Source organism: Lissotriton helveticus, chromosome 10, assembly GCF_964261635.1.
Source record: "Lissotriton helveticus chromosome 10, aLisHel1.1, whole genome shotgun sequence".
NCBI lineage: Eukaryota > Metazoa > Chordata > Amphibia > Caudata > Salamandridae > Lissotriton > Lissotriton helveticus.
Window position 1 is genome coordinate 1131537788 of NC_136071.1, and position 27670 is coordinate 1131565457.

The following is a 27670-nucleotide window of genomic DNA, read 5'->3' on the forward strand; positions in this document are numbered from 1 at the left end:
CAGAGAGAAGGACTTGCAAACAAACAGCTGAAGCAGAAACTGGCCTCCCTTGTGCACGTGCACCACAAGCGCCGTGAGAGACTGAGGCCCCACAACCTCGCGAGATCTCCAACCCTCAACCCGCTCAGTAATGTTGGTGGCAGGTGGAGCTATTTAGCCACCAATGATGAACGAGTGAAGGTCTTTGAAGTGGCCAATAGGTGACTGCTATACAAAACCAGCAAAAAAAATTTACTAGACAATACTACAAAATCTACTGTTAGCTAGAATAGCAAATTCCTGCTGGAACATAAATTAAAATTAAAAATAATTAGTGTAAGGACCTTCACTGGACAAGGTTTAGCCCTCTGGGAATCTCTACCCTTTTCCAGACCCCTTTCATTTTTTATTTTTTATTTTACGTAGTTTTATATAGCGGGAACTTGACCCGAAGGTATCGGGTATCGGAGCGATTTACATAGCACCCGTTGCATTACATGAGGACACATTTATTTATTTTTTGTTAGGCACAGGGAGATTAAGTGTTTTGCCCAGAATCACAGGATGTTCAGCGTCATTGCCGAGACTCGAACCCAGTTCCGAGGTCGACCTCCCTAGCCATTAGGCCAACTCCTCTCCCCCTTCATGAAAATGCTTAAAAAACATCACCTTGTAGACTAGCCTGTGGTCCTTCAATACTAAAGAATTGATGATATGTCCAAATGATTGATATATGATCATATAATTTTCTCCTGTTTATTCCAGTCCTCAAGTGTAAATTCGTGGGTACCATGCCTTACGACAGCACAGTACCATCCGAGCCTGCTTCGATGTTTCCTGCCTCCCTTACAACAGCAGCGTTAACAGTCTTTGTTGTGGGCATTGAAACGCAAGACCGCATGTGACCACAGCCTACAGATTCGCATCAGGACCTACCCTATGCAGACACGGTTCCTATCCTTTTACACCCCCTTTGCATTAATTATCAGGGGGTTGGTGCAGTATGACATAAAGCCATTGGGCGTTGCAATCACTCTAACATTTCAACACAAAGTATATTTTGCATGGGAAAGTGGATTGAGGCTGCCATTTACATAGGTTTGCCTTGGGCATAGTAAACCTGGATTTATGTCTTTTGAGGCCAACACTGACAGTCCATCTAGGCCAGGTGTCACTGATGTGCTATCTAGGGCTATTAGAAAAAGATCCAAAAAATGTCCTATGAATTTGGTTTAGAAAGGGTGTGCTGGTTTGCTTCCTATTTCCTTACCTACTCCATAGGAATCCTACGAAGCAATAGTATGTTCGTATGGTGATGCGTACATGATGGTTAAACAAAGTCCTCTTTGTTGCATGTGTATGTGATTTCGGAAGGGACAGTTCTGTATAGTTGACTTTTCCTCCTCCTAAGAATCACATCTCTTAAGATGATCAAAGACCTCTCTTCAATTTATAACACCAACATAAGCCATCATTTTCTATCTTTTTCCATGGTCGGGGGCTACAACTAGGCGGCTCTATTGACAGTAGTTACAAAACATATTACCATCCTAAGTTCAGTTTGGCGCATAATATACACACTTGAATATGCAAATACGCATTTCCTTCGCATTCACTTATGCAGAATTTTCCTGCTGCTTAAGATCCTGTATTAGGATGACCAACTGGCATGGTGCAAATTCAGGACGGTCAGTGTAAAAATTCAGGACAAAGAGTCAAAATTCAGGACAAAAATTTGGGATAAAACATACGCTTGACGCACACAATTCAGAGTAGGTCGCACAATAATATAGAAGTAAGTAAATTTGACTTGACTTGTACCCAAATAAGTACAAGTCAAAATAAGTTTATATAAGTTTGAGACAATCAAGCTCTTCATAGTTTTTCAGTATACGCTCAGCTTTGCAAAGCGACACCAGGCCCTTTCTGCAATCAAGATTTGTGCTAATGTAATAATAAACATTAAATAGTATTTTTTCATTTGTGTGTTGAAATCTGACTTTTAAATGTACAGTGAAAACGCTGCTAGTTATTTTATTTTTTATTTTCTCCAGCATGGCGCCAAGACAAAAGCAGAATGCCTTGCTCTAGTCTGATGCAGGAGAAGGCACACCACATGCTGTCACTACAATAGGGCCCATTGTCATTCAATAAGTGCTAATCAGCTGAACTCTCAGAATGACAATGGGCCAGTCCACAGTCTGTGTGAGGTCCGGGAGGGGCCGCTGCAGGCAGCCTCTTCAGTTTAACGAGAAGTGCGAGAGGCCCAGAGTGAAAACTTTTAAACTCATGGGGTCTCTCGCAGGGAAAGAGCATAACTTACGGAAATTTTCCAATTTGATTTCACTATGATGTCTGTAAGGCGTCTGTAATTTTAATTACGAACACCTTGTGGACATCATACTAAAATTACGTATGGACTGTGAAATTTACGGACGGTTGGTCACCCTATCCTGCATGCACAAGTTTGACACTTTAGCGTATTCCGCGAAATCTAGTCTGGCAGTTTTAGGAGTAAAACTCCAAACTTTGGAATAATGTTCCTGTTTTCATTTTACTGTGGATCCAGTAAGAGCAAATCTCTACCAAAGCCACAATATGGTTGATCTTAAAGTCACTGATGCTCTCCAACAGCTCCAGGTACTCGGAGAATGTCTTCGGGCCTCCAAAAATCACCACCGATTCTTCACCTGGTGTATTTCCTTCAGCCTCTAAATTGCGTCATCAAGAAGCCAATCTTCGCTGACTCTCTCCCTCACATGTAAAGGTTGGAGGAAAAGTCCGCAAACCAATTTACTCTCTTCGCCCCAGGACCGTGAACTTTCATATACTTCATATGAGTGTTGTGTTCTGGCATCAAATTATCCTGCACAGAACTTAGAAAAAACCTCAACGCAGAAAAAAATCCTGCTGTGGGTGAAGACAGTATTTATTTATTTAAGTGTTTTATAGAGCGCAAACTTGATCTGTGAGGGTATCCGAGCGCTTTACAAGGTTTACAGAAGAGAACAAACAAAAAGGCTTATATGTACAGTAGTATACAAAAAAATTGGAGTGGGGCAGTGGTGCTGGACCCATGGGTAGTAAAGGGAACACAAGCGGATGGTTACGCTAACAGTTAGAGACCATAAAAACCTCACTGAACCTTGGTTGAGTGAATAGGTGAACTGTGGCAAAGGCGGTAGTCTTAGATTAGTCAGGCACACTGTAGTGGTCGACGGCAGAGCTTAGACGAGGAATTTACCCATGAGGAAAGTTTTGGCCTCCTTTTTGAAGCTTGCCAAAGAAGGGATTCTTCTGATTGCGGTGGGAGAACGTTTCAAATTCTTGGTGCGGCCTGGGAGAAAGTCCGATTGTAGTTTTGTGTCTTCCGGAAACGAGCAGGTTGGAGCAAGAGGTCTCTGGCGGACCGAGAGTTCCTGTTTCTTCCAGATACCACTAGTTTCTGTGCCAGATAAGCAGGGGAGTTTGTGTATAGAGCCTTGTGTGTGATGCATGCCAGCATCAGCTGTATTCTGGCCTCGAGGGGGAGCCAGTTCAAAGCTTTCAGATGTGGAGAGATGTGGTTGAATTTCCTGGTGCCAGTAAGTAGTCTAGCGGCCGCGTTGAGGCAGTGTTTTAAGGGTGCCAGGGAGAGCTTGGGTAAACAGGAGAGGGTGGAACAGCCATATTCCAGCCTAGAGATGACTAGTGCTTGGACTGCCATTTTTAGGTCGGGAGCGTCGATGAATGGTTTCAGCTTCCTTAGGTAGCTCAGATGGAGCCTGGCTGATTTGGCCATCTTTGATGTGGTCCTGCATGTTCAGGTTGCTGTCGAGGATTATACCCAGGGATTTGGCCGAGTCCACGATGGTCGGCGGGCAGTAATGCAAGTTTGATCAAACTTTGACTTTAGTAGATAAAATGGTGCTTTGGAATAAGTACAATGTGGGGTCATAGGGCATGGAATGTAATACAAATGCAAATGTGTTTAAAAAATGGGGCTATGCCCAGGACATACTTTTGTGATATGTCTGTGTGTGAAATAGAAGCTGATAATATCCTTAGGGGCATCTGACCATGTTGAAGTCTTGATGGACAGATGTGCTGTGGGCGGTACGAGCTCAGCATTCCACTCCTAGGGTTGTGCAACACACTTTACCTCTAAAGGAGAAGGCTCTGGGGTTGTTTCAATGGTCACATTCAATAGTATTTGTCCAAAAGCCAAAGAGGTGACTGTAAACTACCCCCTCACCTGCCCCCGACGCCGACGGACAAACTTGGGTTGAATTACTTTGGTTGCTTATTTACCAAAAGCATTTGGTACTAATTTAGGAATAATTGATGAGCCAATCCAAGAAAGCCTGAAGTCCATGTGCAGAAGGTAGTAAAACGAGAGAGAGGGTCCCACAACCAGCAGGACAGGGCACCGTCATCAAACTGCTAAAATAAATCTCCCTGTATCGATTTACAACTTTTCTAGCAATACATCAGCCGCCAATCAATCACTGCCTGTCAAGAGACTTCATCTGAGCCACACCAGGCTTCAAACAACTCATACCACAACAAATATGGGAAAACTTATAGTTTTAAATGAAATATTTCATATACACTGTAGTTTCATAGTTTAAAATCCATACAGAAAATCTGTGATTTATGAATTCAGCATCCACATTAAACAATATAAGTTTAAAATAAGGTGCAAAACACATAAATAATACAAAAAAAGTCTAAACATAAAGGGAGAAAGATATGTAAGACCACACACACTTGTCTATTAGACAACTACCAATCTACTTCAAACATTGAACTTGATATTTGATCTACTGCACAAATACACATCTACTATATCGAGAAATTGTAGCAGCTTTGGTAATTTAGAGGCATCAATGTGTTTCGGCGGCCTTCCCCAATTCAAGTCACCTTCTTCAGGACACATTATAGTCACAAAAAGACCATAGGCTATCAAAAGCAAGTTCTTTCTGGGGCCTATGTACAATCCAATAAAATCCCCCACTGTTGTCCTGAGGTCATCTGCTGTTAAGTCGTCAGGTTTGCACTTTTCTCAGAATTAGCCAGCTATGTTTTACTTCAATGGTATAATTAGGGTTTTATTGTGTCCAAAACTGCTTATTAGAAAGCCCGTGGCACTAGATCAGACTTATTATTCCGTCGTGGCGTATGTCTCCACAACCTATGCAGGACTTGTATCTCCTCTACTGCCTTTTATGAAAAATGTTTGTGGACAAAAAACTTCATCTCTGCAGCTTGGTCCCTGAGTTTTAGTGAAGTCTTCGCCAGTGAAAAAGAGCATGGAAACATTATTCAGAAGTCCCTACATTATTGCAATAATCAAGGGTGCAAACTACCAACTGAATGAGCTCATGGTGGTGCGTCTGCTACTGCACTCCAGCTACCAATGAAGCAAGCAGGAGCAGCGACCTTCTTATGATTGGACTATTGCACCACAATCTTCCCATACCTTTCATAAACTTGAAGAGTATCCTGGACCCAAGGCCAAGAGATGGGATGGGCCCATCTAGTGAACTAGAGGTAAGCTTACTTCCTCCTCCCCCCAGCGTTAGGCTAGCCTCAACCAACATCCTATAGATGTGCTCCTTCATCCTATGAGTAAATTGAGATGTCATCTTGGAAATACCTGACAAAGCTTTCCACATCTTCAAAAATGTGATGCATAGCTTGCTGGAATAGTTAGGTTGCCAGAGCCAGCTCAAAGACTGCCATAGGCATTTTAATGCATATCATAACATTATTAAAGTTGCTGGTGTTAAAATTAATTTTGCAATCCTCAAGAGTAAATTCTGATTGAAATATTTTTGGACACAGCTTACAAAATTATGTCTTTATAATTCTGACTGTGGGACACTGCACACAGTATATTTCATGTCAAGGGGAAGAAGGTTGGTCCCATGTAAGACAGTTACTCGCACCCAGCAATGCTGTATTGTCCAGGAAGAGCTTCTGGGTACTTTCAGAAACCTATTCAGACTTTCCCTGGACTTTGAATTAAAAAAAATAAGGCCCCTTGGCCAATCCCAAAGATAAATGCAGCCCTTCCAAACAAGCATTCGCAAAGCCAATAGAGCTGAATGTGTATGTGGTTTTATTAGCACAGTTATGCAGTTTATGCTTAATATAGCTGGACCCAGATACAGAGTAAAACCCAGCACTGTTTGATTCAAAGGTTTTGTGCAAGCAGGCACAGAGATTGAATACTACACTACTTGCAGAATGCATTTAATGTAGGCAATCACAACTGTGAATCAAGACCCAACATAGAGGATTTTGGCAAATTTTTGACATCTTTGAGCAAGGAGTTAATCATTGACACACCCCTTCCCAGCCTTAGGTGAGCACTTTGTGTCCTAGACATTCAAATAGTCTTGTTTGTATTATGTACATTGTGCTACAGACGTATGGATGCTAACATGCCCCGCATCTATGGATGTCAAGTTATGTGAAATGATACCACTGTGGCCTTTGTTCCATGTGTGACTGAATGCCCTCCTGGTCAGTGCCCATAAAGTTATCAGCTTCTGTAAAGAAGCTGACACTCCTTCTAGCCAGACCTATTAATGAGTGGTGGCATTCCCCTTTAAGGGCATACTCTTCAGCAGTTAAGCTGGCATCCCTCAACAAATGCACAGACTAGGAGTGTTCTGGCGGTAGAGAATTAACGCTGCTTATGATTCCTGGAAGTGAGATTCACCTCACGTTATCAGAGATAAGTGTCTGCAGAGGGTGAGGCTGAGAGGTTCAATGTCAATACCACTTAGCAGATATTGGATGCCTGCAGGGGAAGGAGGCTGCTCTTCCTCCTGAAGGTGGGGGTGATGAGTCAGTGTGTTTCTGGATATTAAAAATATCCACAGAACAATACACAATATCTAATCTTCTTTCAAGGTGATGAATGCATTTCAGAACCTCTCCCTGTACTTGACTTTCCCACCAGTATAACAGCATATTTGATGGTTTCTCAAAGCCTCATTTGTCTGGCATAGTGTCATCTTTTCATTTGAAGCCAGCCTGCTCTGTAGCTGACTTCCATACAGATAGTAATGCCATTTATAAGTGGCTCCCTTGAAGGTAGCCCTTAGGAGAAGACCAACACATGAACAGCGATTAAGGGAGCCAAGAGGCTGTCCTTTGATGCTCGGGATACCGCCTCTGCTATTGGAGTTTGCACTGGTCATGAAGGCAGCAACAAGAAAAAAAAGCAAACAGAGCTCTTGGACCTAAGATACTGTCTATCCATTTATTGCTCTTGCCCTGGTTCCTCTGCAGTAAATATTTTAAGCTGCTGGGAGCTTAGGGGAGGGACTTCAGCTCAACCCTGCAGAATCATTAGGGGGAAGGAGGGGTCAAACGGTGACTGGTGCTGTCACTTCTGTTACTCCTAGTATTTTAGGTGAACTCGCATCTATGGGCTAAGTACAACCTTCCAAAGCCAGAGGGAATTTGCCATGTTTATGGGTCAACTAGAAGAATTCACATTTCTTGGGAATGTTCTCATCAGGACCAGACTGGCCCATTATCTCATTGGGCATTTCTGCAAGGGGGGCTGGACCTATGGGTGGCTGGTTCTGAAGGTCCAGCGACGTTCTAGCCCATCTGTCACTCTCTGCAGCTCTCCAGGGTTTATTGCAACTGGCATAGCGAGGGCAGAGCAAAGGGAGGAGTTAAGTTGAGAGGGAGGATGGTGTGAGAGCAGAGAGAGGGAGAAGAGACAGAATGGATGGACAGAGAGAGAGAAAGGGTGTGGGGAGGCGAAAAGAGACAAACTTCATGAACATTTTTGCTTGGGCTGCTTTTGATACCCAGTCCAGTCATGGGTCTCACTATTCCCAGTCCAGCTATGGTTCTCACTATTCCTAGTCCAGCCATGGGTCTCACTATTCCCAGTCCAGCCATGGTTCTCACTATTCCTAGTCCAGCCATGGGTCTCACTATTCTCAGTCCAGCCACGGGTCTCACTATTCTCAGTCCAGCCACGGGTCTCACTATTCCCAGTCTGGACACGGTTCTCACTATTCCCATTTGGGTCATAGTTCTTACTGTTCCCAGTCAGGACACGGTTCTCACTGTTCCCAGTCCGGACACAGTTCTCACCGTTCCTAGTCTGGACACAGTTCTAACTTTTCCCAATCCAGCCACTGGTCTCACTATTACCAGTCCAGACACGGTTCTCACTATTCCCTGTCCAGCCATGGGTCTCTCTATTACCAGTCTGGACACAGTTCTCACTATTACCTGTCTAGCCATGGGTCTCACTATTCCCAGTCCGGACATGGTTCTCACTATTCCCAGTCCAGCTATGGCTCTCACTATTCCCAGTTCAGCCACGGGTCTCACTATTCCTAGTACAGACATGGGTCTCACTATTCCCAGTCCGGACATGGTTCACATTATTCCAGTCCAGCTACGGATCTCACTATTCCCATTTCCGCCATGGGCCTCACTATTCCCCGTGCAGACACGGGTCTCACGATTCTCAGTTCAGACACAGGTCTCAATATTTCCAGTCTAGCCACAGGTCTCACTAGTCCAAGTCCAGCCACGGTTCTCACTATTCCCAGTCCAGCCACGGTTCTCACTATTCCCAGTCCAGCCACGGGTCTCACTATTCCCAGTCCAGACACGGTTGTCACTATTCCTAGTCCAGCCACGGGTCTCACTATTCCCAGTCCAGCCACGGTTCTCACTATTCCCGACCAGACATGGTTCTCACTGTTCCCAGTCCAGTCACGGGTCTCACTGTTCCCAGTCCAGCCATGGTTCCCACTATTCCCAGGCTTATGGGACCTTTTTAAGTACTGCCTCTAAAAGGAGTGTATCTATTGGTCAAAGAGAGCCATCTGTGCAGGTGGTGCTTTGAGAGCACTGCTATTCTAGGATTGTTCTTTTTGTGCAGTACCTCATTGTTTTTTTTAAAAAAGTGCACCTGCCTAAAGGATTTTTACAGAGCCACTGCTGGTACTGCTGAAAGCCAGAATTGCTGAATACCAAGGCTGCTTTTTTGTTGCAAGTTCTTTTTTTATCCCTGCTTTCTTCCTTTGTTACTGTTTAGCTATCTTTATCTCCTTTCATCCTTTCTCGCTCTTGCTCAGGGTCAAAGTCGGAAAATGAAAATAAAAAAGTTCAGGTCTCTAAATAAAAATGAGCGCTCCCGCCCACCGCCTGGCACCAGTGGCACGAATGAAGGCCTGGGCAAACAAAGGGGTGTCGGATCCTACAGAAGCATCAAACGTGGCTGCTAGAAGGAATGGTTCTGTAAAGGCGCTATACATCATTGTACCAGACTTGAATCTCCTGTTGATTTTCATGTCTGAATTGTGACGATACTACATGGGGAGCGATAGTTCACAAATTTTTTCACTCTTGTAAGCCCTTGCAAAATCGTATATTTGCAAGAGTTTATAAAGATGGTGCAAACGTTGTTAAATGTAATGTTTACATGGTGTCCACACATTTTATGGGATGTACATTATGTTTGTAAGAGGTTTGCAATGATCGAAGCTGTATCCAAAGCTGGTGTTAATGAAGTTTTGCACCTTTTTGAATCACTTCAAGACAAATGCACGGTTTGAAAGGTTTACCCACGTTTTGTGAAGCACAATAACAACAACGTGTACCACAGTTTACAAGAGCGTTGCAAACGATTTGCAAACATGTTGACTTTCATTTAGATGCTCAAGGTTGCACACATTACGCAAAAGTATGGTTTCATTGGTGTGCCCCAGTGGTCCAAGCCTAAAAAACAAACACAGGGCCATGGACTGTGTGCAACCTTATAATCCTAAAGTTTTCAAAAGTTAGCAACTTAAGGTCCAAAGGGACTTGTATAACTATGATTTATATTCTTTGAAAACCTCATGTAAACTACATGCAGTGTAAGGTGTTTTTAACTCTCTTGTGGCTTTCTCTTTGTTTTAATGATTTATTAGTTGCAACATTTTTTAGTATGTAAGCCAGCAGTAACAAAGTTGATTTTCTGCTCTATATTGTGAAAGTCTATTCTAGATGCGGCTCATTGGAGTACATTTTGGACATTTTGGAGGTGTGTGTTACATGCAGTGGTTAATTTGTTAAAGAAAAGAACAGTGCTGGGCTCAGTTTTTTAGGTCTCGGCTAAAGACGCGCGGAAGCGCGTCTCCGCCGAGATCTTTTGTTAGGGAGTGTGCTTCCCAGGAGACAGTTTGGGGCGCGCGCATCCCTGGAGCCGATTTGAAACGGGAACGCGCGCTGTGGCCAGGCGCTGTCTCCTGGGAAGCTCAAGCACCACACACGCATGCGCATACACACACACAAGCGCCCATGCACGCACATACATACATACATACATACATACATACAGAGACTCCCCCCCTGACACATACGCACACACACAAGTGCACCGAGGCCCCCCCCCTCCCCCGCCGTCACCGTCGCCTCCGCCGTCGCACACACACACGCAGACATACAGGCATTCTCTCCCCCCCGCCCCGCTCACCGGTCAAAGGCCCTCCGGACACGCAGACATACAGGCATTCTCTCCCCCCCCCCCCCCCCCCGCCCCGCTCCGCTCCGCTCCGCTCACCGGTCAAAGGCCCTCCGGACTTGTGCAGCCTCCGACCGCGGGGCTCTCCCTCGGTGCTCCTCCAGGCAGTCCGTGGGCGCGGGCTTCACAAAACGGAAGTCCCGCCCCACGATAGGTTTCGTTTTGTCAGTCCCGCCCCACGATAGGTTTCGCATGCAGCTCGTCTGTCTGCTGGGCCGGTGTCGGCTCGGTTTGTATCCTCGTACTAAACACATTTTTTATCATAAATGTTTTACTTACTGCAAAAGGGAAAGCTTGTTTGTTAATAGTGCACCCGTCAGCATTATGGAGCTAAACACATATTTTATCACATATTTTTACTTGCTGAAAAGGAGAATGTGTTTTGCAGTGTATTTATCAGACTCACGTCACGCAGCTTGCTGCGGGTCGGGGGCGCACCGGCTTTTGTTTTCCCAATCACGACCAAACTGGCAGTAATATTACTTTTTTTTTTAAATGGTAAAACAGTTGATTTTAAAAGTTTGTCGAGCGCAGCCATGGCCATTGCAGAGAGTGGAGTGCCGTGCTGGTTTAATGGACCGACAAGCAACACGCAATGCGGCTTTAAACATATATAATAACCACGGGCATATTGGTATCAGAGATTATATTTAGTTAGACTAAAGGGACAGGTGTATATGTAAGCAAATGTATTATTGTTTAAAAATAGAATTAACAAAGGCATCGTGCTCCAAAATGAAGAAACTTATGCAATTTTTTTTTAAAGCACCAGTGCAAACCTCCCGCACTCTGTTGACTTTATAACACCAGTAACCCGATCTTGTTCCAATTCCAAGAAACCTTTTGTGTTCCTGAAATATGGAAGGTGAAACCATGTGTAGAACATACATAGCCAATGGGAAATTTTAATGAACAGTAATTAATAATAAATCACAGCCGATCCTTAGCCTTTCAAATAATAAATAATCGACGAATACATTGATTTTCTTTCCACATAATCAAATCTTTTGTAAAGAACACGTATTTCTCCACTTCTACTTGTTATGAAGTGCAGAGAATAGAGTGAGCGATGACTTATTCCACTTATGACAAATACCATCTTCTCCAATTCAACAGTTATGTGTTTTAACCACTCAGTCTACTTTTTTTATCTGCAATGCCATGGATATCTGCAATCTTGATTGAAGAGATCGGCGACTTCTTAACTTTGGCAAAGGAGTTTTTGTAAACTAAATGCCAAACCCCCAGCTGTTCTCATCGCGCTGCGAAAAAACTGCTTATTATGAAAAAGTGAATCACACAGCCATCGACACACAAGAATCCCGTTTGCACTTCCTGGTGCACTAAATTCCACTCAAGACTCAAGTGAGTGCAGAGTAGTGAGTAGTGAGTGCAGAGTAGTGAGTAGTGAGTGCAGAGTAGTGAGTAGTGAGTGCAGAGTAGTGAGTAGTGAGTGTAGAGTAGTGAGTGCAGAGTAGTGAGTGCAGAGTAGTGAGTGCAGAGTAGTGAGTGCAGAGTAGTGAGTGCACAGTAGTGAGTAGTGAGTGCAGAGTAGTGAGTAGTGAGTGCAGAGTAGTGAGTAGTGAGTGCAGAGTAGTGAGTGCAGAGTAGTGAGTAGTGAGTGCAGAGTAGTGAGTGCAGAGTAGTGAGTAGTGAGTGCAGAGTAGTGAGTAGTGAGTGCAGAGTAGTGAGTGCAGAGTAGTGAGTGCAGAGTAGTGAGTGCAGAGTAGTGAGTGCAGAGTAGTGAGTGCAGAGTAGTGAGTGCAGAGTAGTGAGTAGTGAGTGCACAGTAGTGAGTAGTGAGTGCACAGTAGTAAGTAGTGAGTGCACAGTAGTGAGTAGTGAGTGCACAGTAGTGAGTAGTGAGTGCAGAGTAGTGAGTAGTGAGTGCACAGTAGTGAGTAGTGAGTGCAGAGTAGTGAGTGCAGAGTAGTGAGTAGTGAGTGCACAGTAGTGAGTAGTGAGTGCAGAGTAGTGAGTGCAGAGTAGTGAGTAGTGAGTGCAGAGTAGTGAGTGGTGAGTGCAGAGTGGTGAGTGCAGAGTAGTGAGTGCAGAGTAGTGAGTGCAGAGTAGTGAGTGCACAGTAGTGAGTGCAGAGTAGTGAGTGCAGAGTAGTGAGTGCAGAGTAGTGAGTGCAGAGTAGTGAGTAGTGAGTGCAGAGTAGTGAGTAGTGAGTGCAGAGTAGTGAGTAGTGAGTGCAGAGTAGTGAGTAGTGAGTGCAGAGTAGTGAGTGCAGAGTAGTGAGTGCAGAGTAGTGAGTGCAGAGTAGTGAGTGCAGAGTGCAGAGTAGTGAGTGCAGTGTAGTGAGTAGTGAGTGCAGAGTAGTGAGTGCAGAGTAGTGAGTAGTGAGTGCACAGTAGTGAGTAGTGAGTGCACAGTAGTGAGTAGTGAGTGCACAGTAGTGAGTAGTGAGTGCACAGTAGTGAGTAGTGAGTGCACAGTAGTGAGTGCAGAGTAGTGAGTAGTGAGTGCACAGTAGTGAGTAGTGAGTGCAGAGTAGTGAGTAGTGAGTGCAGAGTAGTGAGTAGTGAGTGCAGAGTAGTGAGTAGTGAGTGCAGAGTAGTGAGTGCAGAGTAGTGAGTGCAGAGTAGTGAGTGCAGAGTAGTGAGTGCAGAGTAGTGAGTGCAGAGTAGTGAGTAGTGAGTGCAGAGTAGTGAGTGCAGAGTAGTGAGTGCAGAGTAGTGAGTGCAGAGCAGTGAGTGCAGAGCAGTGAGTGCAGAGCAGTGAGTGCAGAGCAGTGAGTGCAGAGCAGTGAGTGCAGAGCAGTGAGTGCAGAGCAGTGAGTGCAGAGCAGTGAGTGCAGAGTAGTGAGTGCAGAGTGGTGTGTGCTGTTGAGTGCAGAGTGCTGTGTATTGGCAATGTAAATGACAATGCCATTTATTTATGATTTAAAGAAAAAAAAAGAAATGTCATGAGCAATGCCAATAGCTCTACCTTTAATGGTGCCGAGACCATTGCATTGCAAATGCTTGTCTTCTGATCCTGCTGCCAGTCCCTGAATGCTGAGGGTACTGAATACCAAGGCTGCCTAGTTCTGATTCCACCTCTCGACTCAGACTTCCGCCCTCCTACTCTTCCTGTCTCTTCATCCCTGTGAGTACCAAGGCTGCCTAGTTTTGATTCCACCTCTTGACTCAGTCCTCCACCCTCTGACACTTCCTGTCTCTTCATCTCATGTATACCAAGGCTGCCTAGTTCTGATTCCACCTCTCGACTCAGTCTTCCGCCCTCCTACTCTTCCTGTCTCTTCATCTCATGTATACCAAGGCTGCCTAGTTCTGATTTCACCTCTCGACTCAGTCTTCCACTCTCTTACACTTCCTGTCTCTTCATCTCATACATATCGAGGCTGCTTAGTTTTGATTCCACCTCACGACTCGGTCTTCGGCCCTCCTACTCTTTCTGTCTCTTCATCTCATGAATACCAAGGCTGCCTAGTTCTGATTTCACCTCTCGACTCAGTCTTCCACTCTCTTACACTTCCTGTCTCTTCATCTCATGCATATCGAGGCTGCTTAGTTTTGATTCCACCTCACGACTCGGTCTTCGGCCCTCCTAATCTTCCTGTCTCTTCATCTCACTCATGCATGCTCGTTTTCATACATTCTTACTTGTTTTACTACTGTTCTCCTATTTTTCTCTTTCTTTCTCCTGTCTCTTCTTTACTGCCTCTCTCAAAGTCTGATGATGAAAAATAAGTCCTGGTCCCCAAAAAAGAGTGCCTGGTGGTGACCTGCAACTACTGGCACAATTTAAGCACTGGACCTGGAATTGAAAATAGCATCACATGTGCAAGTTTTATATTCACAAAAAGAAATTGCACATTTTGAGAACTTTGCGTTGGATGCCAGGAGCCATTAGTGGGCATGCTTAAAAAAAAAACAGCAGAGGACCCCATAGGAGTGAAGATCCTGCTGCATGGCCGCAGTGACACAGCAAAACTTGAGAGGCCCCCCTGAAAGTACAAGGAGGGCTGCCCTCCAGAATCACTCAGGAGCTCTCAGGCCAGGTTATTGTGCTCAGGGGGCCCCCTGGAGTCCGGGGGCTGCTCCGCACTGCGGGGCATTTGTTACACCACTGCATAGCCGTTAATCATTCTTTATCTGGGGTTCACTGCTCACATGTATATTTGTAAATGTTTGTGTGTATCAGTGCTTAATTTGTAAATATATAAGTGCCGGGGACCTAGTCACTGGGTCTCTGCCGCTTGGACCACCATTTGCCTTTCCAGCTCTGCCAATGACAGTGCCAACACAAATCTTAACCATCACACTCTACAAGTGTAACATTTCAGACTATTCCAGACCCCCAAAAGCTGTAGGAATGGGTTGGGTGGAAGGTTTGGTCATTTTAATGTACATTGAATTAATAAACAACTGTTGTTGTGCTCATCTCTAAATTAGACAAACAGTGCCACCATGTGTCCGACTGTCAAAAGTGCCAGTGCTGACAATTAAGTGCTTGTGCAGAGCACCAGAGGAAACCACCAGCTCAATTTTAAGCACTGGCCACTCACTCTCCTTGGTTGTCTGCTGTTGAGGAATCACCGCTGTTTGAAGGAGGACGGAGCAACTCTCTCTGTGCGTGTTAAGGTGCTGCCTCCCCGAGGACTCGCTGGTGTGAGCGAGAGCTGCAATCGTCACGCTCTGTTCAGCGCTCCCAGCTGGAGTCCACAGGGTCAGAGGCCAGGAAAAAAAACTACCAGCATAACCTGGGGGACTGCGAGGACCAGCAATCCCTGCATTGACCAGCTGGTTCCTCTTCCCCCAGGCGCCACGCCCACGGACACACCCACCAGTGATCAAGCTATTTAATTCGTGACACCCGCTTCGCGGGCGCCACTCACTCTCCTTGGTTGTCTGCTGTTGAGGAATCACCGCTGTTTGAAGGAGGACGGAGCAACTCTCTCTGTGCGTGTTAAGGTGCTGCCTCCCCGAGGACTCGCTGGTGTGAGCGAGAGCTGCAATCGGCACGCTCTGTTCAGCGCTCCCAGCTGGAGTCCACAGGGTCAGAGGCCAGGAAAAAAAACTACCAGCATAACCTGGGGGACTGCGAGGACCAGCAATCCCTGCATTGACCAGCTGGTTCCTCTTCCCCCAGGCGCCACGCCCACGGACACACCCACCAGTGATCAAGCTATTTAATTCGTGACACCCGCTTCGCGGGCGCCACTCACTCTCCTTGGTTGTCTGCTGTTGAGGAATCACCGCTGTTTGAAGGAGGACGGAGCAACTCTCTCTGTGCGTGTTAAGGTGCTGCCTCCCCGAGGACTCGCTGGTGTGAGCGAGAGCTGCAATCGGCACGCTCTGTTCAGCGCTCCCAGCTGGAGTCCACAGGGTCAGAGGCCAGGAAAAAAAACTACCAGCATAACCTGGGGGACTGCGAGGACCAGCAATCCCTGCATTGACCAGCTGGTTCCTATTCCCCCAGGCGCCACGCCCACGGACACACCCACCAGTGATCAAGCTATTTAATTCGTGACACCCGCTTCGCGGGCGCCACTCACTCTCCTTGGTTGTCTGCTGTTGAGGAATCACCGCTGTTTGAAGGAGGACGGAGGAACTCTCTCTGTGCGTGTTAAGGTGCTGCCTCCCCGAGGACTCGCTGGTGTGAGCGAGAGCTGCAATCGGCACGCTCTGTTCAGCGCTCCCAGCTGGAGTCCACAGGGTCAGAGGCCAGGAAAAAAAACCTACCAGCATAACCTGGGGGACTGCGAGGACCAGCAATCCCTGCATTGACCAGCTGGTTCCTCTTCCCCCAGGCGCCACGCCCACGGACACACCCACCAGTGATCAAGCTATTTAATTCGTGACACCCGCTTCGCGGACGCCACTCACTCTCCTTGGTTGTCTGCTGTTGAGGAATCACCGCTGTTTGAAGGAGGACGGAGCAACTCTCTCTGTCCGTGTTAAGGTGCTGCCTCCCCGAGGACTCGCTGGTGTGAGCGAGAGCTGCAATCGACACGCTCTGTTCAGCGCTCCCAGCTGGAGTCCACAGGGTCAGAGGCCAGGAAAAAAAACTACCAGCATAACCTGGGGGACTGCGAGGACCAGCAATCCCTGCATTGACCAGCTGGTTCCTCTTCCCCCCAGGCGCCACGCCCACGGACACACCCACCAGTGAAACGTACATTAACACCATCAACTCCACCGCGACGCGGGACGCGCGCGGGTCGGTGCACGGAGCGAAGCCCGGGCAAAGGGCGGGCCGTCTGTGGCCGTCCGGGGACGTACGAGGACGGGACGGGCCCCCCCACTAACATCTGCTAAAGAAACGCAAAGGTAAATTGTAACAAGAAACGTGATTGATACACATTTCTCAAGCCAAGAGTGGGCCGATAGGAGTTAGTCTTGAAGTTGGATAGTAACAACAAAACTAAACGAAAAGGAAATGGGGCTTAAAAAACTACGATCACGGACTATTTTCATGAAACGTATGGGCACTGAGGATGCGGTACGGAAATCGACAGATAAATCAATAAAACAAGGCCGTATAACACGGACCCCGGCTATTAGTGAATACTTTTCTGCTCTAACATCTAAAGAGGAAATAGTAAAGAAACCAATGGAGACAGAAAATATACCCATTTCACTATCATATACAGGGGAAGAAATATGCACCTCAATTAAAGCTGAACCAACTTTAAATTCCAACAATTTGGTATCTGACAACATAAAAAAATCCCTTAATTCCTCACAAAATTTACAATTTCAGGATCAAGAGGCGATTCACTTAAAATCGTCCACACCAATAAAAAGCTTAGAAAAATCATGTCAACTAGAAGAACGTAGTGTCAATAAATCAAAGACATCAGAAAATCAATCAGAATTTAAGTTAACTAATAGTCCCTTGCTCAAAACTTCTGAACAACTTCTTACACTTGAATCATCAATGGATCCTTTTAATTTAAAAAACAACATTTCTGCTAATACTGACACACCAGTGTCAAAGGCCCTTTTTTCACTACATGAAATACTAGAGTCGGTCCTTTCCTTTTTGGGAAACATATTAGAAAATTCTGACCAAACTCTGGATGTTCACATTGGAATATTAAGGCACTTAGTAGAGGAAAAGAAGAAAGGAAAAGAACTCCCTGAAAAAGAAAAAAAAGAACTAATACCCGATAACAATGAACTGCAAAAGAATAACACAAGTAATTACAACATTGAAAAGGAACAACTAAAACGTGATTGTGGTACTCAGACATCAGATGTACTAAAACGAAAAAAGGGAAAGTTAGAAAGTCAAAATGAAACATCAATATTCTCTTTAAAAAAACTATTTATGGAAAAACCCCAAAAGGAAAGGCAATATCCAATCTTCTCAAAACCAATAAAAACAGTCATACATAAAAATGATACTGTTCAAAATACTCAAGAAGTCAACCTCAACAATATATCAGAAAGTGAAATTGGTGAAATAACCAACAAAAAAACGGAAACTGAACACGTTGAAGGTAAAAGGAGGAGGAAAAAACCATTAAGGCGGATCCATAAAAAGAACAACCGCAAGTTAAAATTCCAAAAGCTTATAACTGTTAATAAAACGCAAGAAGTACAAGCAGCTGAAACTATAATGCTTCAACCACTTGAAAAAATGGGAAACCGTTATAGCAATAATGAAGAGAAATTACAATCATTGAACCCAACAGCAAAAGAATATTCTCCACACAAGTTCTTTGAAAAAATAATATATCAAAATACAGGTGAAAGAAAAAATGAAGAAAAATACCAACAAGAGGCAGAAGTGTCGTATTCCAAAACACTACAATTTGAAGAACTTTTTCCAGTGGATTCAGCTCCACTTAATAGAGGAAGGGTCATAAACCTTCTTCACCACATAAAGCCTTTGAAATCCTTGAACAGTAATGAAATAGATTTAGTAATTTTCCCGAAACAAGACAATAACAAAATAGTAGCAGTCACCTTTTGGTCAACTGTTCTTCCAGGGATCATACTAAATGAAAAAGAGACATTACATAAACATGGATACGATGTTATTGAAAGAGTGGATCCGAAAGAAAACAAAATTCCTTCATGTTATGACGACCAAATACGACAAATTTCTAACTCTCAATACAAAAAACGTCCAAGAAATACTGAAGTGACTGGTGTGATGAACTCAGGAATTAAATACTTAGGGAAAGACATTCTAAAAATACAGGTGGAAAACTGTGAAAGAGCAGTATGGTATCAAGACCCAAAAGAAAAGGAATATAGCGAATGTATAAAGTCGTGGTCATGGGTATCTGAGACCTTGAATAGTAATAAATTCTCCACACGTCCTGGACAATCTGTTTAACAATGGTTTAAAAATCATATCGTGGAATATGGCAGGAAAAACTAAGAATAAAATGTCGGAAGCCATAAGTAATCATCCAGATATCTTGATGCTGCAAGAAACCTGGGCAACTGAATCATTTTTTCAGAAAAGTTTTTATGTATACGATATCCCAGCTAAAGCCACCAACCGGGGCCATGCTAAAGGTGGATTGGCCATTCTATTGAGGGAAGAATACATGTGGGCCCAGGAAGTTATACAGACCAAACTAGACAACCTGCAATGCATCAAGGTTTTCTTACAAATACATAATGCAGCATCCAAAAACGCAATCCTGCTTTTTAATGTATATGCCCCTCCCGGTAAGAAACATGATATCACATTTCTGGACATCATGGAATCCATTATGCAGATAGTAGAAGACCAACTCCATATACCATACTTAATTACAGGCGATCTAAATGGCAAAATTTCTAATTTTGAAATTAGTAAATGGGTACAATTATACAATGAGGAATTTATAGAATTTTCAACTCCACAATTTCCTAAAGGTATACAAACAGACAAAAGAGGCAAACTATTACTATCAACATTACCCAATTTAAATGGAGTAATCCTGAATGGCAACATAGATGGTGACATTCCGGCATCTTACACCAGACGGGGCAACGGAAGCTCTTCTATCATTGATTACATCATTTGCAGCATGAATTTGCTGGAAACTGCTATATATTTACAAGCAAAGTTTAGTTTAGAGATCGACCATGCTTTAATGAATCTAAATACTGAATGGATGCCTCAAATATCATCTGACAGTCAGATCATTTTTCATAGAAGTTCTGTCTTGATAAATAGTGACCAGAGAAGAATTTTCTGGAGCTCTAAAACTCTGGACCGAATTTCTACATTGATTGAGCACACTCAACTCTTAGCGAAAATAAACTTGGAAGATCCAATTGAAAATTTTGAATACATAATTAAAGAACTCAAACATTTTCTATTAAATAAACTACATCACGCTATACCAGGAGATAAAAAGTGGAATAAACAAAATCATAATAAAAATAAAACCCAAAATTCTATCACGAAGAAAAAACTGAACAAACTTGTACGTGCCCAATACATGAATTTTTCTCTGTCTATTGAGAAAGAAATCAATAAACAAAAAAATAAACTGAGAAGAGAGAAACAAAGAAATAAAAAAGCAATACAAGATCGTCACTGGGTTGATCTCCAAATAGCTGCAAAAGAATATAATCAACGCAAATATTGGTCCCTCATAGCTAAAATAACAGGTACAAAAAAGAAACTCCAAACAATACCTGTCCCACCGAAGGAATGGGAAATTTATCTGACTGATCTGTATAAAGCAAACCCGATTAGCACCGATAGAAAGAGTTTAAACAATAAAAAGGAGAAAGATAACTTACAAACATTCGAAATGACAGCAACTTCAGTGGAATGGATTATCCGAAAAGCAAGAAAAACAGGTGCCTCCGGTCCAGACCAGATCCCAATAAAGATTTTTCAAGCAAATTCAAAGGAGTGGAGCCAGTTGTTATCACTTTTATTCAATCATATTTTTAAAACTGGACAAATTCCTAAATCTTGGCAGGGGAGTATTATCATCCCAATACATAAAAAGGGGAGCAAGACCATCGCAGGGAATTATCGGCAAATCGCACTAATGGATGCCGTAGGAAATTTTTTTGCTGCCGAGGTATTACAACGACTAAAGGACTGGGCTTTTTCGCTGGATTTAATTCCAATGTTCCAAGCGGGCTTCAGGCCGAAACATTCTGTTACAGACAACATTGCTATCATCCAGACAATATTAGATAAATATGTAATGGGAAAATCTCAGGCAGTATACGCAGCATTTATAGACTACTCAACTGCGTTTGATCGTGTAGACCGACCAACCCTATGGCACAAACTCAGGCGACTTGGAATACCAGAACAATTGCTGCAAACCATAGTAAATCTTCATTCCAGCACCTGGTGTCAAGTACAAATGGGGGGAGAAAGAGGTCTAACGAAAATGATAAATACAGCTAATGGACTGAAACAAGGGTGCCTTCTGGCCCCGATATTATTCTCCTTATACCTTAGCGACTTGCCCAAACAGTTACAGCAGGGCTCAAGTTTACCTCCAAAAATCGCTAAGCACAGCATACATGCATTACTCTATGCTGACGATATAGTGATGCTTGATCTCACTCCCTTTGGTCTGCAAAAATCACTGGATATCCTTTACAAATACTCAAAAGCAAATTTTTTAATTCCAAATTTAAAGAAAACAAAAATTGTGGCCTTCTCGGGGAAGAAATCAAGCACCAAGTATAGTTGGAGTCTAGGAGGAGAAAAAGTAGAAATAGTTAGCGAATACCCTTATCTCGGCAGGATTCTCTCCAAGAATTTATCGAATATAAAACAGATAGAAAACTTAATGAGGAAATCAGAAGTACACGCAGAGGCCGTCCTAAGACTTTATTGTTCTACTGGGAACAGGCACTTTTCCTCTCTGTTAAAAATATATAAAGTAAAAATTCCCCCTGTGCTATCATACGCAACTGAGTATATTCCAATAAAGCAGTGGACCTTTATGGATCGTAAAGAGGGAAAAATTAAAAAAAAAATAATGAAGGTTTCAGATTCTATATCAGTACAAGCTCTGCGTTTAGAATTCTCCATTACAAGCTCGTACGCCACAGCGGTAGCTAATGTAATTAGGTGGATCTATAATCTTCTTCACGCAAAGGAGGGCACTTTAAGATACTTACTGAAAAAAGAAACCTTTGACAATGAAGCAAAAAATCTGACTTTTTTAAATAACATGACAGCTGTATTCAAAATGGCAAAAATTACTCCGGACATTCTGCTTACCTGGTCAGCAGCCCAAATGAAACTTTTTCTAAAATGTTTCACCCCGAAGCTAAGTTATGATCTAGACTATGAACATTGTAAAAAATTGTCAACATATAAAACCTATGTAGACTCACTGGAATATCAACGTACTCACCCGTACATTGGGTTTTCCTTGACCCACGGCGCAAGGAGGTTGATTACCATGCTAAGATTGGGCATCTTACCCGTATTAACCTATACGGTAAGATGGCTGCCTGGAGGATCGTCGCTATGTCCTTTGTGTGAAGGGGGTGACCAAAACATTGAGCATTTGCTGTTTGTATGTCCTAGCTCAAAAGTAACTATAGCACATGCAAGATATCTGGCCCCTATTCGTCGCGCCTGCAGAATTACACGAGTGAGTGAACTATTAGAGTTGTGTAAACAGCCACCAAATGAATTTGTTTGCTACAACTTATATAATTTTTTTTAATTTTTGTTACCATTATATTGATGAAATGTGAAATTTCTTTTTTTTGTAAAATGTATATTTGTGGTCCTCTGTCGAGTACCAATACAAATAAAATCTTTTGACTTTGTGACTTTGCACTGGTGTGTACACACACACACACAGGTGCAGGATCTCTAGGAGATCCATAGTGGGAATGGACAGGCCCTTAACCATGAGCCAGGCTTTATTAATTACCAAAAATGCACCACTGGCTTCAACTTGTGTTACATTTGAACCATCTGGTCTGCCTGACAACTAATGCTGAACATTCACGTTTCAGAGGCTAGCTGTGATCGTGTGGGCAGTCGGTGTGGTATGAGTGAAGACAACACGTTTGTGAGAGATAGCCTGTAATTTGGAAGACAGCTGCCAATATGCGTCATGGTACGAAAGCGATTGTGCAGAATTGTAATATGGGCAAATTCACATAGACCTTGTATATAATTACCCATTACCTCCTCCGCCTTGTTCAAGTTATCACATGAATGAGGATTGTCTCCTCAGTGGAGGCACCTTATAGTTTAGTAAAATAACGGAAAACCTTTTTTTCCACTCCTACTCCAACCCCCTCCTCCATTTCCCCCATGTCCCGCTCCCACTAAAAGGGCCTATAAGAAGAATCTTCTTCCTCTAGTCATTTTGTTTGAACAAGGACATAAGCCTTCCCCTTCAACTTTACATCTTTGAGTGAAATCTGTAACTGCTTTTGGTACCACATACAAATTAGAAGGCGCCGGTATAGAGGTGACAACGCCACATTCATATAAGTACTGGGACAAGATTGGGAAATCAGAGTAATGAAGATTACTGGTAAGTAATTAGCACTTTTTGAGTCGTCCTATTAAAAATTGGGTATAAACTGTGCCTCCATTAATGCACCCCATGGAATAATAATGAACAGGTATGCTGTTTGTGCTCACAATTGGGTTTCAATTAAAATCAGGCTAACATATATTAGCCCTGTTGCTTAGTTAGGTGTATGAAGTTCCAAGAGTGTGTCCTTCACAACAATTTTAAACATTATATTCCTTGCATACCTCACAAAGTCTGAAAAGTTATAAGTTTAAAAAACTTCGGCTAAAATTAGCTCTGCAGTAGAAAAAAAAAGTTTCGAACAAAACTTCTCTTCCAATTCATTTGGGGGGTGAGTGGTAGGATTGGGTGGGCGTAATCCACCCATGCAAGCAAAGTTGGGCGCTGCGGTAGTCTTTGCAAACTGTGTAAATTGCATACCTTTGCAAGACTTTACCCATCACTTGCAATTTAAATGATATGTGATTATAATATGTAAATGTAGGCAGGAGCAAGTGTGCTTTTAAGTGAGACATCGAAAAGATATACTGAACCCCCCGTGCTTAATTTGAACTGGTGGTTTCCGGTGCTCAGCAACAGCACTTAATTGTCAACACCCACACTAACGACAGTCTACCATATGCTGGCACTGTTTGTCTAATTTATAGATGAGCACTACAGCAGTTGAATATTGCTTCAGTATACATTGAAATTACTACTACCTGCCGCCCAAACCATCCTTATAGTTTTGGGGCCCTGGAAAAGTCACACTTTTCACACCAGTAGTAGTTGGTTTGACACTGTCACTGGCAGCATTGACCGGGACAGTGGGTGGTGCAAGCTGCACTGGGTTCTTAACAAGGCTTCTGGCACTTATTATTATTATTTTTACACAAATTAAGGACTGGAAACCACTATGAGTACTCGAGTAGCTGGGGGTTGGATCTTAATACCCCATGTGACTAGAGGCACCTGCTTTCCAGTCCTGAACTTATTTTGACGTACTTTGGGGTAGATAGTTCATCTTTCTAAAGACTAGTGCTTAGTTTGTAAAGGAATGAGTGCCGCTACCCAAAGCTGATGCCTGCTTGCAGAATACCAAGGCTGGTAGTCTTGAATCCACCTCATGCCTCTTTAATCCACTACCAGACACTTCCTGCCTCTTAGCTCACTCTTGCAGGTTCCTGCATTCCCCCTTTTTGATAGTGTTTTCATCTTTCTTTTTCTCTTACCTTGCTTTTTGTGTGTTTTTCCACCTCTTGCTCTTGGAAAAAGTCCTATGAGGAAAAATATATGCGAATCCCCAAAAATGAGTGTCAGTGGGACCCCCCGGCTTGAATTAAGCATTGCTCAAGAATACAAATCCTGGAATGCATTAGTTTCTAAATGAAAATCCGGGCTGCTAGCATTGGGCGAAACACAGAGACCTGCTCTCATGGGTACACTCACATTTACTGGATGAACACCTCTTTCTAGAGCCTTGACTGCTCTAGGTACTGACTGAGGCTTTATTGAGCATGTGAATCCAAGGTCATTCATTCCCTTTATGATTTTGATCATGACACTTTCTCCCCCATGCCAGTTGAAAATCAAGACCTACCTCTTTGAACGTCAGTTGTATGCTGAGGATAACAGTGTCTAAACACCCGAAGATGATGTCTGACTTTGCCAAGGTTGGGGAATTTGGCTTGTAGAGCTCAAGTTTTTTGAAAGCTTAAATTCTTTGAGTGCTCGCTCACTCTTTGATACATATTCTACTCAAACTTCAGATGTTTTTGTGCAGTGTAAGGTACCCTGTGCCACCTGCCTTAATTTGAATAATGAGAATAGACGACAGAAAGGACTCCAAATGATGGGCAAACCTTTAAGTCATGAGCTACTAAAGTAAAAAGAAAATAACCCATTACATAGGGCGTGTGACAGATATTCACTCACTATCGGGTGGTCTCTGTGCTACTGCCTTCAAGAAAACGCTTTATATTTTGGAGGTAACCCATCGGGCACAGATATTATTTGGGAGATATATAGTAGTTGATCATTTGAACTGTAGGACCTGCAACCACTTTCTGTCAAGGCACCTGTGGTATGCCTCTTACAGGAAGAAGAGTAGGATATAACCAGGGTTACTGCAATTATGTGGCAGTGGAGGAACACATTATCCCACAGGGTTAACTAAATTATGTGGCAAGAAAATGCAAATTATGCGTAGCAATGCGGCACATTCTGTGCAGGATTGTTGCACAATGTTGACATTTTAAGACACATTATTCCTATCTAAGCAAAGGTTTCACCTCATTAATACCAGTTTAACATCTGAATATTGCAACTAAAAAGGGAGCCGTTAACCTAAGCAATGGTCCTGCTGCTGTGGTCCTCACTACGAGTCTGACAGAATTCCAATATGGATCACAAGAGGCCTAGTGTTTTTGCTCCCGGTCTTCTCATGGGGTCACCGTACCCAAGTTTATAAGCCAGAAAACTGGCTCATAAAATTGATTTAGGTTTGGACTGTAAAAGCAGCCAGCCCTCGTCCCCTGAGCCCATCCAATCTCCTTCCTTGGCGAGGGGGCAGCATGCAGGGCTTCTCCCTGCCAGTGCACTTAGGGCCATATGCATGAACACATTTTCCCACAGACATAAAAGGGGCAAAACTCTTTGATACATATGGCCCGTAGTCACCCTCTCTCTAATCCTGCCCTTCATAGACACCCCTGCTTCCATTTATCACCTGCTCAGAGCAAGTAGTACATAAGGGCATATGTGGCACCGCATGTTGTGCTTTTTTAAGTAACGGTTGTTGTGTTTGGTCTACAAACAATTTCTTTGTAGACATATGAATGTCATACAGCAGATCATGAATAATGCAAAAGTGCTATAAATCCAAAATTATGAGGAAAATGCTGCAGCTGTTGAACTTCATACGTCAATTGACCCTAACTATAACACCATTGCGATACATTATTGGGAGGAAGCAGGTGAGAGTTTAAAAAATCTTTATTTGTAATTTTTTGACATCCGCATCAACTTGTCAGCTCTGCAATTATTGACCGAGGTGGCGCAGTGGATCACCAAAGGAAACAAAACAATAGTGCAAGAGAGAAGAAAGGGAGGGCCAGAAGTGCATATCAATCACAATATACTAAATGATCGCAATATAAGCTTTCAATGTCACAATAACATTCAGGGGGCTACATATTAGCAGTGTCGCACATAAATGGTATCTGTGGACTCAGGAACTCCCGCTATGCGAATGTTGTTGTGGCGGGACCTGGCTTCCCAGTCCTCATTTTTAGCAGCGATGGTTTTCTGCATGCACTCAACGAGTTCAAGGTGCTTCGTTGTAGTGGCGTCGTCTTTTTCCACCGGTGAGATCATGTGCTCCGTAGTCTCTGTTCTGGCACCATGGCTCTCCAGTCGCTCATTCAAGGTATCCAAACGATGTGTTAGGGAGTTGAATATGGAGTCAATAGCCCTGAACCTGGCACAGAGTTCAGACATGAAGGTCGCTCTACTGTCCAGAAGTGGATCAGTAGTTGCCTGGTCAGGGGCATCCTCCGAGCCCCAAGGTGAACGCTGGCGTTGCGGCGTCTTGATGGTTTTGGTTTCAAAACTGAGCTGCTTCCGTTTGAGTTCGCTACAGTCCATCTTCAGCAGGGGTGGAGGGCAAGGCACAGCCAAACAGTCCAGACAGCAGAGAAGTGAGGTGCAGTAAAAGGCAAGTTGAGACCTCAGGCAAGAGTTAGTCGCAGCGTGAACAGCTCGGGCAAAGGAGGCTGCGCTGTAGCCAGAAACAACTGCCATGAGGGAGGGATCGGTGCGCCACCAAAATGGGACTCAAAACGCTGTGAGTTCGCCCCAGGCACCAGCCCCCAAAGTAAGCATCACAGCTCGGAAATGAGTGCCAGGTCGTCTCCAGCAGGTAAGTAGTGCCAGAGGATGGGAGGGGGGAGAACCTTTCCATAGCTCCACGAGAGAGCATTGGCTCTGCACTAGGGAGAGGACTGAGCCGGCAGCAACATTGGGGCTGGGAGGTAGGCTGTAGTGAAGAGAGAGAGGCGAGAAGGCCTCACAGCCTGCATCCATGCTGGTCACCCACACCCAATGCAATGCAAGCGGAGGTGAGAGTTGCCCGCATGCAGACAGCGAACCAACTTCCTCTGCAGGTCATGATGGGCAGCGTCCACCCTGACCCAAGCCGCAGACATGCACTCACCAGGCCAAGGGCTGCAGAGACCAGGCAGGCTGCAGCTCCGAAGGCCGTTAGCCCCGCCCTGGCACACCAGCATGGTGCGGAGTGTAGGAGCAGAGATCCGGCCTTCAAGTCACTGCTCATGGCGGTGCCCCCCCATCAGGCTCACCAGCTGGCCCTGTCCCGGCGGGACCTCCGAGGACCACATCTGGCCCCACTTGGCAACAATCTCGGAAAAGGTGGAGAGGGTCATCGGGGCCCAGAAAGCGGCATCCCGGAGGCATGCACAGCGGGCCTAAAGGTAGTGAAGCTTGGCAGGAGGGCTGGGACTGCTGTTTTCCAAGCTCGTCACAGAGTGGGATGGGGTCAGTGAGACTGCTGACCCCACCAACTCTTAGACGAGGTGTCACTGATTGATACTCGGCTCTGGGCACTTCAAGGTTTAAAACTCAAGCGCCCAGGTCCGATTCAATCGGTACCGCTTCGCCTCGCAGTAGCGTAGCAAGTGGGGGGGCGGTCTGCCCTGAGCGGCATG

General features: G+C 44.2%; 1 protein-coding gene across 2 annotated transcripts in view; it reads left to right on the forward strand.

Annotated features, from left to right (window-relative positions):
• The window catches only part of OSBPL10 (oxysterol binding protein like 10), a 784850-nt gene that overhangs the window by 259340 nt on the left and 497840 nt on the right, over positions 1 to 27670 (forward strand). The gene's annotated exons all lie outside the window — the stretch shown is intronic.